This window comes from Saccopteryx bilineata, chromosome 2 (assembly GCF_036850765.1).
Source record: "Saccopteryx bilineata isolate mSacBil1 chromosome 2, mSacBil1_pri_phased_curated, whole genome shotgun sequence".
Classification (NCBI taxonomy): Eukaryota; Metazoa; Chordata; class Mammalia; order Chiroptera; family Emballonuridae; genus Saccopteryx; species Saccopteryx bilineata.
In genome coordinates, this window is record NC_089491.1 from 41,101,562 (window position 1) to 41,113,830 (window position 12,269).

The following is a 12,269-nucleotide window of genomic DNA, read 5'->3' on the forward strand; positions in this document are numbered from 1 at the left end:
TCACTTTGGGAAGGGTGGGGTGGACATGCAATGCCAAAAATGTTGCATTCGAAATGCAGGAAGGGAAAATTGGCTGGAAGTGACAATTTTTTCTTCCTTATGGGTTGGTGCCTAACCTAGGCTCTAATATTTTCATTGCTGACCTTGATCCAACACCACAGAACAAGCTCCCAGCCAAGAAGTGCAGATTCAAAAAAAACCGACTAAAACAGCATATAATTTTTTTCAAGTTTTACATACCTATCAACCCAGCACACATGACACTTAAAAACTATTTGCAGTAACTATTTATTATTGCAAACTCCCTACATTAATGCTAGGCACCGAGCTGGCTCCTATCAAACAGCTGATATGTTTCAACTCTGCCCTCCTTCCAAGTCTTTGCAATAAGGTTTCTAATTAACACAAAATAATTTTTTTACTTTTGAATTCATGCATCAACCCCCCTGGCACAGTTTTAGTGCTGGCTTATGAGCCAACTATTTTTCTTGAAGAGCCGTGTTGAGAGGGAGGTAACAGCTTGGGTCCTTCTAGAATACTGGAATTACAGGTCTCAAACAAGAGGCGAGGTGACAGAAATGATTTCTCGAGGATGAGTTAACATTTGATAACAATTCACATTTTATGGCAGTGGGATAGACCCTGATGAGTTCATAGACTAAGAGGAGAGACAAGCGGGTAACACCATTATGTGGGAAGGGCTATAAAAAAGACTTGGCCACTCTGGGCAGCTCGCGGGGAGAGAGTGAGGTCAGGAGGCCAGGCTGTGTCTTGAAGGCGGATGCGAGCAGGGACAGGAAAGTGTGTGTGGATGGACGAATTCTGAACGGAGGCCCAGAGGAGCCGAGGCAGGGAGCAGAAGGAGGGTGCTGAGTGTTTCTGAGAGAAGGGGGGTGGTGGAGGGAGACGAGGAGCAGCTCCACAAACACAGCCCCGCCCAGAACGAAGCAAGGCCGGCTCAATGGCACTAACGACGAGGTAAAGCAGGTACCTTGCCGAGCCTCAGTTTCCCCATTCAAGCAAGGGCGATGACAACATGCAGTGAGGCTCTGCCTGTGCGTGGAAGCTGGGTTCTCGAAGCACATCAGGCACATGGGAAGGGCGAAAATGAGCAAACGCGCTTCTCAGAGAAGCACACACATCATGTTTCAGCAGCTGAAAAGCAGCACCAATTTCTTCTTGGCGTTTTCTACCCAACAACTATGTGTTAAGTCTCCATTCCCCCCCCCCCCCTCCATTAGGACTAACTAAGCTATTTTCATTCGGAATGGAGGTTTATTCGATTTGTCCCCTTGGAGGCTGAAGTTTTAGCCCGTGGGTAGGTGAAGCTGACTGCAATTTGCAAAGATGGCTTTTTACCATATCTTCCATCTCACATGCACTTCTGCAGGGTGACCCTGCCTCTCCCATCACGAGGTGGACTCTCAGCCCGGTCACCTGGAATCTGAGCCTTGCTTCACCAATAGAATGTGGCAGAAGCGATTCTGAAGTTTCTGGGAACACATTCCTGGGTGCCCCCTCTGGGAGTCCAGCCACCATGCTGGGAGAAGCCCAAGCTATGTGGAGAGGCCGCATGGAGGTGGTCCCTCAGCAGCTCCTGCTACATTGAAAGCAGCTTTAAAAGGCTGGCCAGGTGACTGACCATTGTGAATAACTGTCCTATCAAGTCTTCGGGTGGCTCTAGTCCCAGCCAACATCTCAGTGCAACCACGTGAGACGCCCTAAGCAAGAAAATTTGGGCAACCCGTAGAAGCACAAGAGATCATAATAAGTTGCTGTTTGAAGCTACCAAGTTTTGGAGTGGGTTTTTATTCAGCAGTGGACAGGGGGAACAGTCACTGCAATATTTTGGATGGTGGGTTTAACAGAGGACCAAGGAAGCTGTGTAAAGGAAGGCTTCAATACAGACGGTGAGGGGCCAGCAGGAGACCAATGTCATGGACCACTCGACCGAAGGGAAGAGTGTGGAAGGAGCGAGAGTGCCCTGACCATCTTGAACGCAGGTCCGTCCCCCTACTGTGAGCCCTCCAGCGCATCAGCGTGTGTGGGCTCACTTTTCAGGTTCTTTACTTCCCTCTTGGCAGCAATCCCTCATCTTTCAAGGAAAGTGCTGCATCATTTAGGAGGGACCTCTGTGCCAAGACCAAAAACCAACAACAAACGCCAAAGACTCTGAAATGTCCTAACAGAATGCTGACTGGGCTGTGCTCGCCCCCAGTTTACCTTTCACCATCTCTATGGACAAGCAGGTTGCCTCCTCCTGCCCCCCTCCCCCCGGGAAACACACAAAACCCAGCTGCTCCAACAGCACCCAGTACACATACTGCAACCTAATCTTTATTCTCACTGGTCTGAATGCCAGTCACATTCCCACGGTGACGCCACCTTTAGGGGACGCATGTGAAGATGAACTGCTTCGTCCTCGCGGAAACCTCCCCTTCCATCCTAACCCTCCGGCTGCACAGATGTCAACCAATGAAGAAGGCTAACCCCCTACAGGGACTGGGGACTTCAGCACCAAGTTCAGTTCCCTCGGACCGGTCCATGGTGCAGCCCACATTAGGAACTGTTCTCTTCCCGGCCTTTGAGAAGCTCTGCGTGACAGGAAGGCAACACACCTTTTACAAAAAAGAAAAGCTGGTGATATATTACTATTACTATTAATTATTATTATTATTCTTTAAACACTCTAAAAATTAATTTGAACTGCTACCAGGACTCAGTCCACATGGCCACGATCTGGAGAACACAGGTTCCCTCACCAACGAGAAAAGTGGCGCAGGTTGCCAGGGTGCCGACAGGGAAAGGCAGTGTTTACCAAGGTGATACACAGCAGCAGGTCACCCCGGGAACCAAACAACACGTACAACTCAGGAGTGAGATGCAGAATGAGAAGTGCTGTCCCAGGGCAGGCCGGGAGGTGTGAGTAATGCCTGGCGGAGGAGTGCAGGCACAGAGGCGAGCCCTTGGGGAGAGCATCCTCCCAGAGGTCGGGACCACACAGAGAAGCCTGCCAGGCAGAACAGGGCAAAACCAAGACGCAAGGCAAGAGCGGGCAAGGGTCTGAATTTCTGCACAAGTGTGGTGCTACCAGTGGGTCAAAGAAACCAAATACACAGAGTATCAGCTGGCTAGAGCAGCCTCATAATTAACGAATTAGCAAAGTAGCACAAGTGAGGGCTCAGAAATAAGATTAGAAAGATAGCAGTGAGCACCTTTGTTCACTCCCCTTCCTTTAGACCTCTTAGAGGGGAAATGTCAAATCTATCTGAAGAGCACATCTGCATAAAGACATGCTTATGTGAGAAAGGGTTTCATGGCCAAGCAAGTTTAGGGGAAAAGGGGTAGACAGAGTCACAACAGGTCTTTATTTAGAACTGAGCAGACCCTGTCCTCTCCAAGAGGGAGTATATATAGCATTAGTGTTTTGAAGAGTTTGGGGTTATTCATGGTTTGTTTTTGGTCATGGAGCATTTTGTTCTTTTTTTTTTTTCCAGAGACAGAGAGAGCATCAGAGTAAGGGATAGACAGGGACAGACAGACAGGAACGGAGAGATGAGAAGCATCAATCATTAGTTTTTCGTTGCACATTGCAACACCTTAGTTGTTCATTGATTGCTTTCTCATATGTGCCTTGTCCACGGGCCTTCAGCAGACCGAGTAACCCCTTGCTTGAGCCAGCGACCTTGGGTCCAAGCTGATGAATTTTTGCTCAAACCAGATGAGCCCTCACTCAAGCTGGCGACCTTGGGGTCTTGAACCTGGGTCTTCCGCATCCCAGTCTGACACTCTATCCACTGCGCCACCGCCTGGTCAGGCGGTCATGGAGCATTTTGAAATCCAGTTTTCTTAGGAAAGTTTGCTTTGGTCCTGTCTCCCATTAAATGGTGGGCTTCTAAGAGCTGGGACCAGGCTCTTTATGCACTGTTTCCTTTTCATTCTCAGTACAGAGCTGCATTTTGAGGTTACTGTATTTCCTAAAGCAGACACCAGTCATAGTGCCCTCTCTTGGGCCTGAGTGCAGAGCCGGGGGTGGGAGATGACCACGGGGTTCAGCCCTTTTGGGATGGTGGCCCATGAGAAGGGTGGGGACCAATTAAGTCAGGCCTGGAAGAGGAGGCCACTCCTCGTCTCTACCTCCCAGCTGCTGGTCAGGGCTGCATAGAGCAGACAGGGAAATGCACAATGGTCTCAGTCCTGCTGAAAGCCTGGGACCATTTGAGACTAGCAGGGAATTTTGAAGTTAGAAGTGTTTTTCTTCCGGAGTCAATTGTGTTTGGTTACTTCCGGGGCGGCGAGAGCAGGCAGAGCAGGCGGAGAGAGTGGGAGCTGAGGCAGAGTGCACTGAGACTGGCGGGCGGATTCACAGGCGATGCCTGGAGCCCTCGCTGCCACCTTGGGCCATGCAACCCGGCGCTGAGCAGAGGCCGTGATGACGGGAAGGAGCCCTGAGCCTGGGGGTCCCTGAGCGTGTCCTGACTGGACTTCCAGGCGCTTGATTTACACAAGCCTGTGGATGACACTGCCGTCTCGTGTGGGTGTAGTGCGGTTCCTTCGGTTTGTCACTCGTTGCCATGCCTGATCTTGCCTGAGTCAGAACTCGTCTTCGACTTCTGGGCTGTGCCATCAGAAGGAATTATCATAAAACAGATTAGCCCTTGTTCCATGAGGGAAGGGTGTAGAGTGAAGGTGGTCCTGTTCTAGCTGAGGCTGGGGGGGGGGGGGAACCTACCATATTTCCCTATATATAATACGCACCTTTTCCCGAAAAATTTGGGGTCTAAAAACTGGGTGCGGTTGTAGATTTTTTAAATTTGCATTTCCCACTTTTTCGCGCTTGTTTTTGCGCTCATTGTTGAAGACAGTGATTCGTCATCGGACACAGATGAGGACAAGCTAATGGATGGGAGTTTTGACAGTGATGAGTGGTATGAATTTTATGATGAATAAAACTTTAGTTCAATAACTTTATGTAATACATTTTTTTTTTCGAATTTTGGGCCCCCAAATCAATATGTGTGTTATACATGGGGAAGTACAGTAACCCACAGCAGCGTGCAGAACACAGGCTTGGTACTTGATATGTTTGCTTGTTTCTGTTTTCAAAGCCAAAGGGAAAGAAAAGATGAAAACAAGTTTTGTAAAAGTGTCATTTGATACAGTCTAAACAGGACCTCCCATGGACCAGACAAGTACAAACATCAATGCTCCAAATATTTCTTCCAAATATACAAGCCCCACCTCAGAATCAGGATTACCTTGTGAGTCCAGCATTACAGAGAGTAAAATAACCTTATAAAGAAAGGGTGTCACACAGCGATCAGCCCTCCCCCACATCAGATGACTGGGGACCCAGGCTTCCTGCCCAAAGACCATGTTTGTGCTGCAGCGGGGTGGGGGGGGCGTGGGGGGGGATCAGAGGGTGGGCAGGGGGCTCTCCGGTCACCTCCGCATGCTGAAGTCGGAGTTAAGTCGGAATGATCAAGCGCAGACTGACCCCTCTGAGTCAGCATGCTATCCCTTGGGCCAATCCCATTATTTGATTATCCTGACTTTGTCATGTAATCCCCTTTCAAGTATTGGGCTAAAGTTAACTGGGCCATAAGGCACGGTCTGTATTCAACTCAGCAAGCTGCTCTCAGGGGAAAAAAGTTGAGAAAGGGGGCAGGAGGTTCATATAACTTCATGGCGAAACAGAAGACAAGGAGCTGAGGTGAAGCTCCTTATTCCATGGCCCCAAAAAAGAAAGATTCATTCAAGATGCTAAGATTAAAGCCAGAGGTAAGGAGAAAGGAAAAGCTGGGCAGTCCGATGGGCACTGCGACTGTGCAAATGCTGCAGGAAGTTGTACGGATTAAAGGTAGCGGAGAGGAACTGTGGGGTCATCCTCCCTGCTATGCATTCTGCCCAGCTTTGGAGCATGACAGACACTGCATGGAGATGTATGAATACTTTCATGTCTTCCCTCTCAGCTTAGGGAGAAATACTGTTGGCCTGTGTGTTTTCATGGGCAGGTTTGGGAACCTGTGTCATGCTTTGTCATTGGTGAAGAGTTTGGACTTGAATGACCTGGCAGAAATGCAAACGTGATCGGCATTATGGGGCTTTTGGTGCAGCCATATGACCAATACACACTGGAGACGCTGCACAAGGGCCCATCTGGCTCTGCAGACTGAATCCAACCAAGGGCAACACTTTCTTCTGGGTTTTCCTTCTCTGTGGTTGCAAGAGTCATGGGCCCAGGTCTCAATGAGGCAGCTAGTGGTTGTCTGGCTGTCAGCCCAGCCAGGAGGAATCCTTTTCACAGTGCTTTTGGCCAAGCCTTTTCCCATGATGTCTAGAGATCTGTCACCTTGGCTATGAATCAGGTGGGGACTCACCTCACAGAGGAAGTCTAAGTAGAGGAGAAAACAGGCAGAGGACTGAGGGGGGTCACTTCAGGCCAGGCAAGGCAAGGCTGGCAGGGAAATTTACTGCTGGAGTTACCTGAAGAGACAGCCACGCAGATAAAGCTGAAAGATGATAAGTTAGAGAGAAACCAGAGCTCCCGGGAAGTCTGAGTATTCCCTCAATGGAAGCAGCACTCCCTGGAAGCCTGCCACGTGGGCGGACCGCACCCCTGTGATCAAACTGAGCAAACATGAAGCTTGTCAGAGGCAGAGGAGGGCTGTAAAATACCGCATGCAGGAGACCAGCTAGCTACAGGGATGACGTCACTTCTAGGAAGGGAGACTTCTGAGGAGCAGGTATCACCAATCAGGTCATAGGTCAAACACTCAAGAAAATGAAAAATAACATGTGTGTATGAAGTACGACAGTCATACTTCTTGTAGGTGGGACTGCAAACCCACCGACCTCTGCATGGGGCTTTGCTTCCTAAGAAAATGTGGCATCTGAATTCAGGGAGATGTGGCAGCGTGATCATCCCCGGGGACTTCAGAAGCTCAGTCTGACAGAAACAACTTTCTGGCAGGCAAGGGAGAGAGGTGACGAGAGTGAGAAGGGGCGCTGGCCTCCATTCAGTATCAGCCTCCCACTCCCTCGTCTGCAGTGTTGGGGGCTAAAGATCTCTGCGCCCCTCCCCACACAGCTGACACCTTTGACTGCAGAGCAGAGCGAGGCTGCCAGACGCCTTCCCTGAGGGTCCGCACTGCCTGGTCACTTGGATCAAGAACCTGTGCTTACTTGCAGTCATGTGGAAACACCCGGACCAGGCGGCTAAGGCGCCTGAAAGGCAACGGTGACAACAGCCCTGAAGCAGGGGACAATCTAACAGGGAGAAACAGACACTCGTGATGACCTAAGCAGCACACCCGGCGCTCCACACACCCTCCAAGCCTCTTATTCAGGCCTTCACTTTAGGGTGCTGGCTTCTGGAGGCTCCATATTGACTCCAGCAGCGAGGCAGCTGGGCTCTGGGGTGGCCAGGTGGCTTCCTGACGACAGTGAGCTCTGAGGCAGGTGCTGGCTGGGACGTGGAGCAGCCCCGGCACACACGGTTTCGCGCTTACTTTCCTCTAACAGGCCAGTGAGTGGCACCAATATAAAACCCACTTTCCAGCTACTTCGTGATTTGTTAGGCGTTTATCACAGATATATCACCAGTTACTGCGTTTAGAATCCACGAGGAAGTAACAGTAGAAGAACTGCCTTGGCGAGTTTCAATTTTAAGCCCCTTCATAGCGATCTACCAGTATATCAGCTTTTTAAAAATTGTTTAGATCACACCTGTATCCAAGATTCTTTCTGAAAATTAACATGGTTGTTGAGTCCCAAGAGTCCAACATGTTGCACTCAACCACACTTTAGATTTAACACGTTTAACGTAATCACCTTATGAGTCACCCTAAATTTATATGCTGACTACCTAGATATTGAAATTGTTCTCACTGACCTTTCTGAACGTGGAAAAGCAGTTGTTACAGGGTTTAAAAATATCACACAAGATGTCTCATCATTTGCCAGAACATCCTGGCCCCTGGCAGTCACACGCATTTCTTCTTCTCAGACATTTGCTGGGCTCCAGCTCTGTGCTAGGCTCCAGCTGGTCCCTGGGAGCTGCACCTGCCTTAGAAGCTTGTCAAGGGGACAATGAATGTACTTGATTTCCTACATTCCCTTGAAAAGCAAAGGCCCATTAAAGTCCTCATATAGGCTATCGATGCTCCAGGGGAATTGGGGCCAAGTGGTTTGTGTCAGCAGCTGCCTTAGGCCATACCTTCAGGTAGCTGGGTAAATTCCCTAATTGGAGCACAACCTCGATATTTTAAAAATAGGAACTTCTCAGTCATTAAGCAATCTGTAATTGGCCCTTGAAAGGCAAAATGCAATTTGCAAACTCTATGAGGTCAGATTTCTAAAGAATGGAAAATTGGAAGGCCAGACTTGCAATCTTGTATAAATACAGCAACATACCACAAATTATTCAAAAAACCTAAATGAACTTTGAGAAGGAAAAAATCATCCAAACTTAAGTACTTCTGAACAAGAAGATGGGTAGAAAAGGACTGAAAATGGCTGGTCAGTCAAAACCATAGGAAACTAACTGTTTTTTTTAGCTTCCATTGTGTGTGTGTGTGTGTGTGTGTGTGTGTGTGCGCGCGTGCGCACATATGAGCATACATGTAAAGCCAACAATGATATTCTCTTAGGGGGAAGTTGGGAAAACACTGTTAAGATGGAAATGAAGCTTGAGTTTAGAAAAGAGGTAATAAAAGATTGCCCAGATAGGCATTTAAAAGAAATCCAATATCTTCAGGTGCAAGAAAGTTAAACCTCAATTCAATGTAGCAGAAGCAACCTCAAATCATGGCTGATAATCTCAGACAAACGTTAAGAAGTGATGCTGTATTGATGTTGAAAAGGGCCCAGCTGGATCCCTCTGTACATCAAATTAGCTTGTTATTAGTAGCCAGCAAAAACTGAGAATCAATTACTGATCAGATGAATGAAATGCAGCAGTTGATCAATAGGAAGCACAAGCAGCAAGAACCCTCTCCCCACCCCCACCCCGCCCCCGACTGGATTATAGGATGAGCAGAAACGGGGGATTATACGGACACGAAAGGAAGTATTTTAATTTCAGCAAGGCCTGTGGCTTGATTTTTCATGGTTATTTTGCAGATGAAACAGTGAATCACCACGTGGTGGGTTTGGCAGGCCATCAGGCTCTCTAGTCCTAGACAAGACATTCTTCAGTACCTCAGAGCAAAGCATACTTACCACATTTTATTTTTTATTTTTATTTTTATTTTTTGTAGTTTTCCGAAGCTGGAAACGGGGAGAGACAGTCAGACAGACTCCCGCATGCGCCCGATCGGGATCCACCCGGCACGCCCACCAGGGGGCGACGCTCTGCCCCTCCGGGGCATCGCTCTGTCACGACCAGAGCCACTCTAGCGCCTGGGGCAGAGGCCAAGGAGCCATCCCCAGGGCCCCGGCCATCTTTGCTCTAATGGAGCCTCGGCTGCGGCAGGGGAAAAGAGAGACAGAGAGGAAGGAGAGGGGGAAGGGTGGAGAAGCAGATAGGCGCTTCTCCTGTGTGCCCTGGCCGGGAATCGAACCCGGGACCCCTGCACGCCAGGCCGACGCTCTACCACTGAGCCAACCGGCCAGGGCATACTTACCACATTTTAAAATAACTAGTCTAAAAGGAATGGCTGAATTTCCTGACAGAGCCTAGAACTTAAATTATCCCACAGACTCAATAATAAAATTCCTAAGAGAAATAAACAGAAATGCCTACAATCAGGCCCACAGAAATTAACCGAACACGACAGCAGTTCATATAGAAAACGCCCGATGGTTCTAGCTGACTACAAAGCACAGTGTAGCCCCACTATCACCCTATGCTCAGTCTCAGTAACAGCTGGGCCCCATGCTGGGCACTTGCACTTGGTAGGAAAGATGCTGACAGCGTAGGTGGCAGTCAGAGCGAGGACAAGACAATAGAAGGTATTGCCTCTGGTGATGAGAACTGTCACCCTCTGAAAGACTGTCAAGAGGAATTAGGCCATCAGCCAGGAAGGAGAGGGGAGTTGGACAATGGTCTTTTAGATTCCTTCCAACTTTAAGAGGCTTTGCTTGTAGGGGCTGTAGAAATCCAGACTCAGGCTTGCCGCACCCCTCACTTAACTAAAAGAAAACACACTGTCCACTACGGGCAATTGAAATCCTACCACAGAATTTCTTCCTCATGTATTGTTTGGAATTTCTGTTATCCTAATGATCTCCCCAGACTGAAACTCGAAAAATAAGATTTACATTATCATCAATATCTCCAGATTCTGCTTGGAAATGCATAGCAGGGGACTGTACTAGGCCAGGAAAAAAAGCAGCACTGGGTGCTGAGCCCACTCTCCCTTCTACCACTGGTGGGAGCGCTGGTCCTTCAGTGCCTTTTCTGAGCCTCACAGCATGGTCACTTGGGAAATTAAGGAAACACAATTAAGATTAATAATGCTTAGTTCAGTGGCTCTCAAACTTCTTGAAGTCGGGGCACATTTAAAATCCTACAAATAATTGTAGGTGCACTATATACAAATTTCTGAGAAATATGTTATAATCATTAAGTCAAATATATTAAAGAAAAAAAAAAGTCCAAGCGTGCTTTTAGGGTAATTAAACAAAATAAATGACAAAATTAAATTTATTCTGACATTAAAAACATTTTTATGTTACATTTTTTTGTTATGCTTTTTAGAATTTGTAAAAAAGAGGGGTTAAAAAATGTTTTAAATGAAAGAAAAGTTATCTTTTTATATATACAGATACATTCTTAGTAAGATTTAGTAAATTGGGCAGGTCCCGGCACGAATGTGTTAAGTTTTTTCATTCTTGTGTTTATGAGAAAGATGAGCCTGATGTGTCCTAGTGATTTCTTCAATGTTTGGGCATGTATTTGACAGGCAAACTCTCATTTCCTCATCAGGAAGAATTCCTCTTTTAATTGTGTTGAGTGCAGAAAACCCCCACCATACATATCATCTTAACTTTAGATCAAACAAAGGATAGAAGAAACTTGCCTCCAGTCTTTAGGGGAACATGGGGGGTAGTGTAAACAATCCAGCACCACAGCTTAACAGCCTTTTGCAATCTAATCAGGCAAGTAAGGTGGGGGGTTGGGCAGACTTGTCAGCTTACAGCCAATTGCTCACACCTCTGGCCCCCCAAAATCTAAACTCCAAAAACCCTGTTGGTTTTTTAGTCCCCAATAGGCACATATTTCACTGGAATACTATAGGGTGCACCTGGAAATCTTCTAGGTGCATATTTTGAGAACCACTGGCTTAGTTTATAGGATCACTGCAAGATGCAAAAGAGGTTGAAAGATGTGACTGTGTTTTATATACTCTATACTATCACATTATATAATGTTAACATTTGGAAATACTTAGGTGATATCACAGCTGGGAATAAAATGCCTATGTCTATGTCCCAAGATCCTAAATAGGTTCAGGTCACTATTTGATAGGGGATAAGGAAGGAAGGCAAAGGGTTTTTTAATGTTTTATTTTTAAAAAGATTTTATTTATTCATTTTAAAGAGGAGAGAGAGAGAGAGTGAGAGAGAGAGAAAAAGAAGGAGGAGGGAGGAGCAGGAAGCATCAACTCCCATATGTGCCTTGACCAGGCAAGCCCAGGGTTTCAAACTGGCAACCTCAGCGTTTCAGGTTGACGCTTTACCCACTGCACCACCTCAGGCCAGGCAGGGAAAGGGTTTTTTTTAAGTAGGATTTAGAAATGGCCACTTCAAGTCTTCCAAAGGTAAAACTTAATATACGCTTAAACATTGTCCTATCAGGGGAAATAAGAAAAATCCATGCAAAAAACCCCACAAAAATCCATGCAAGTTCTCTGCCCTGTTTTGAAGAAGCCATCTTGAGCAAGGGCTGCTGAGTGGACCTCCAGGAAGGCTGCTGGCTTCAGAACGCTTTGGCATGTGCGAATGGTGCTACACTGTTTGGACTTAGGAAATATTGAAATATTCAGCATGAAGACAAGGAAAGCATGAGTACAAAAAGGTTGCTTACTAGGTCTTAAGTCCTTGATTGATTTTATTCTGACATCTTTCTGGTCTCACGGCTCCAGGAGTGCATGAATGGTCAGATTTTGTGAGGCAACTTCACCCTGGGACAATTAAACGTCGTTGGTCTCTTAAACAGCCACAGAAGAAAGACTCCAGTTTGAGGCTGTTTGAGTGGTTTCTCACTCGAGTTTGCACATGTTCAAAGAAGCCCTAAATTTCTCAAGCTAACTTTGTGACTTTAT

At 47.2% G+C, this 12,269-nt stretch overlaps 1 protein-coding gene across 5 annotated transcripts in view; it reads right to left on the reverse strand.

Annotated features, from left to right (window-relative positions):
• DAPK1 (death associated protein kinase 1) overlaps positions 1-12,269 on the reverse strand; it is a 194,530-nt gene that overhangs the window by 100,463 nt on the left and 81,798 nt on the right. The gene's annotated exons all lie outside the window — the stretch shown is intronic.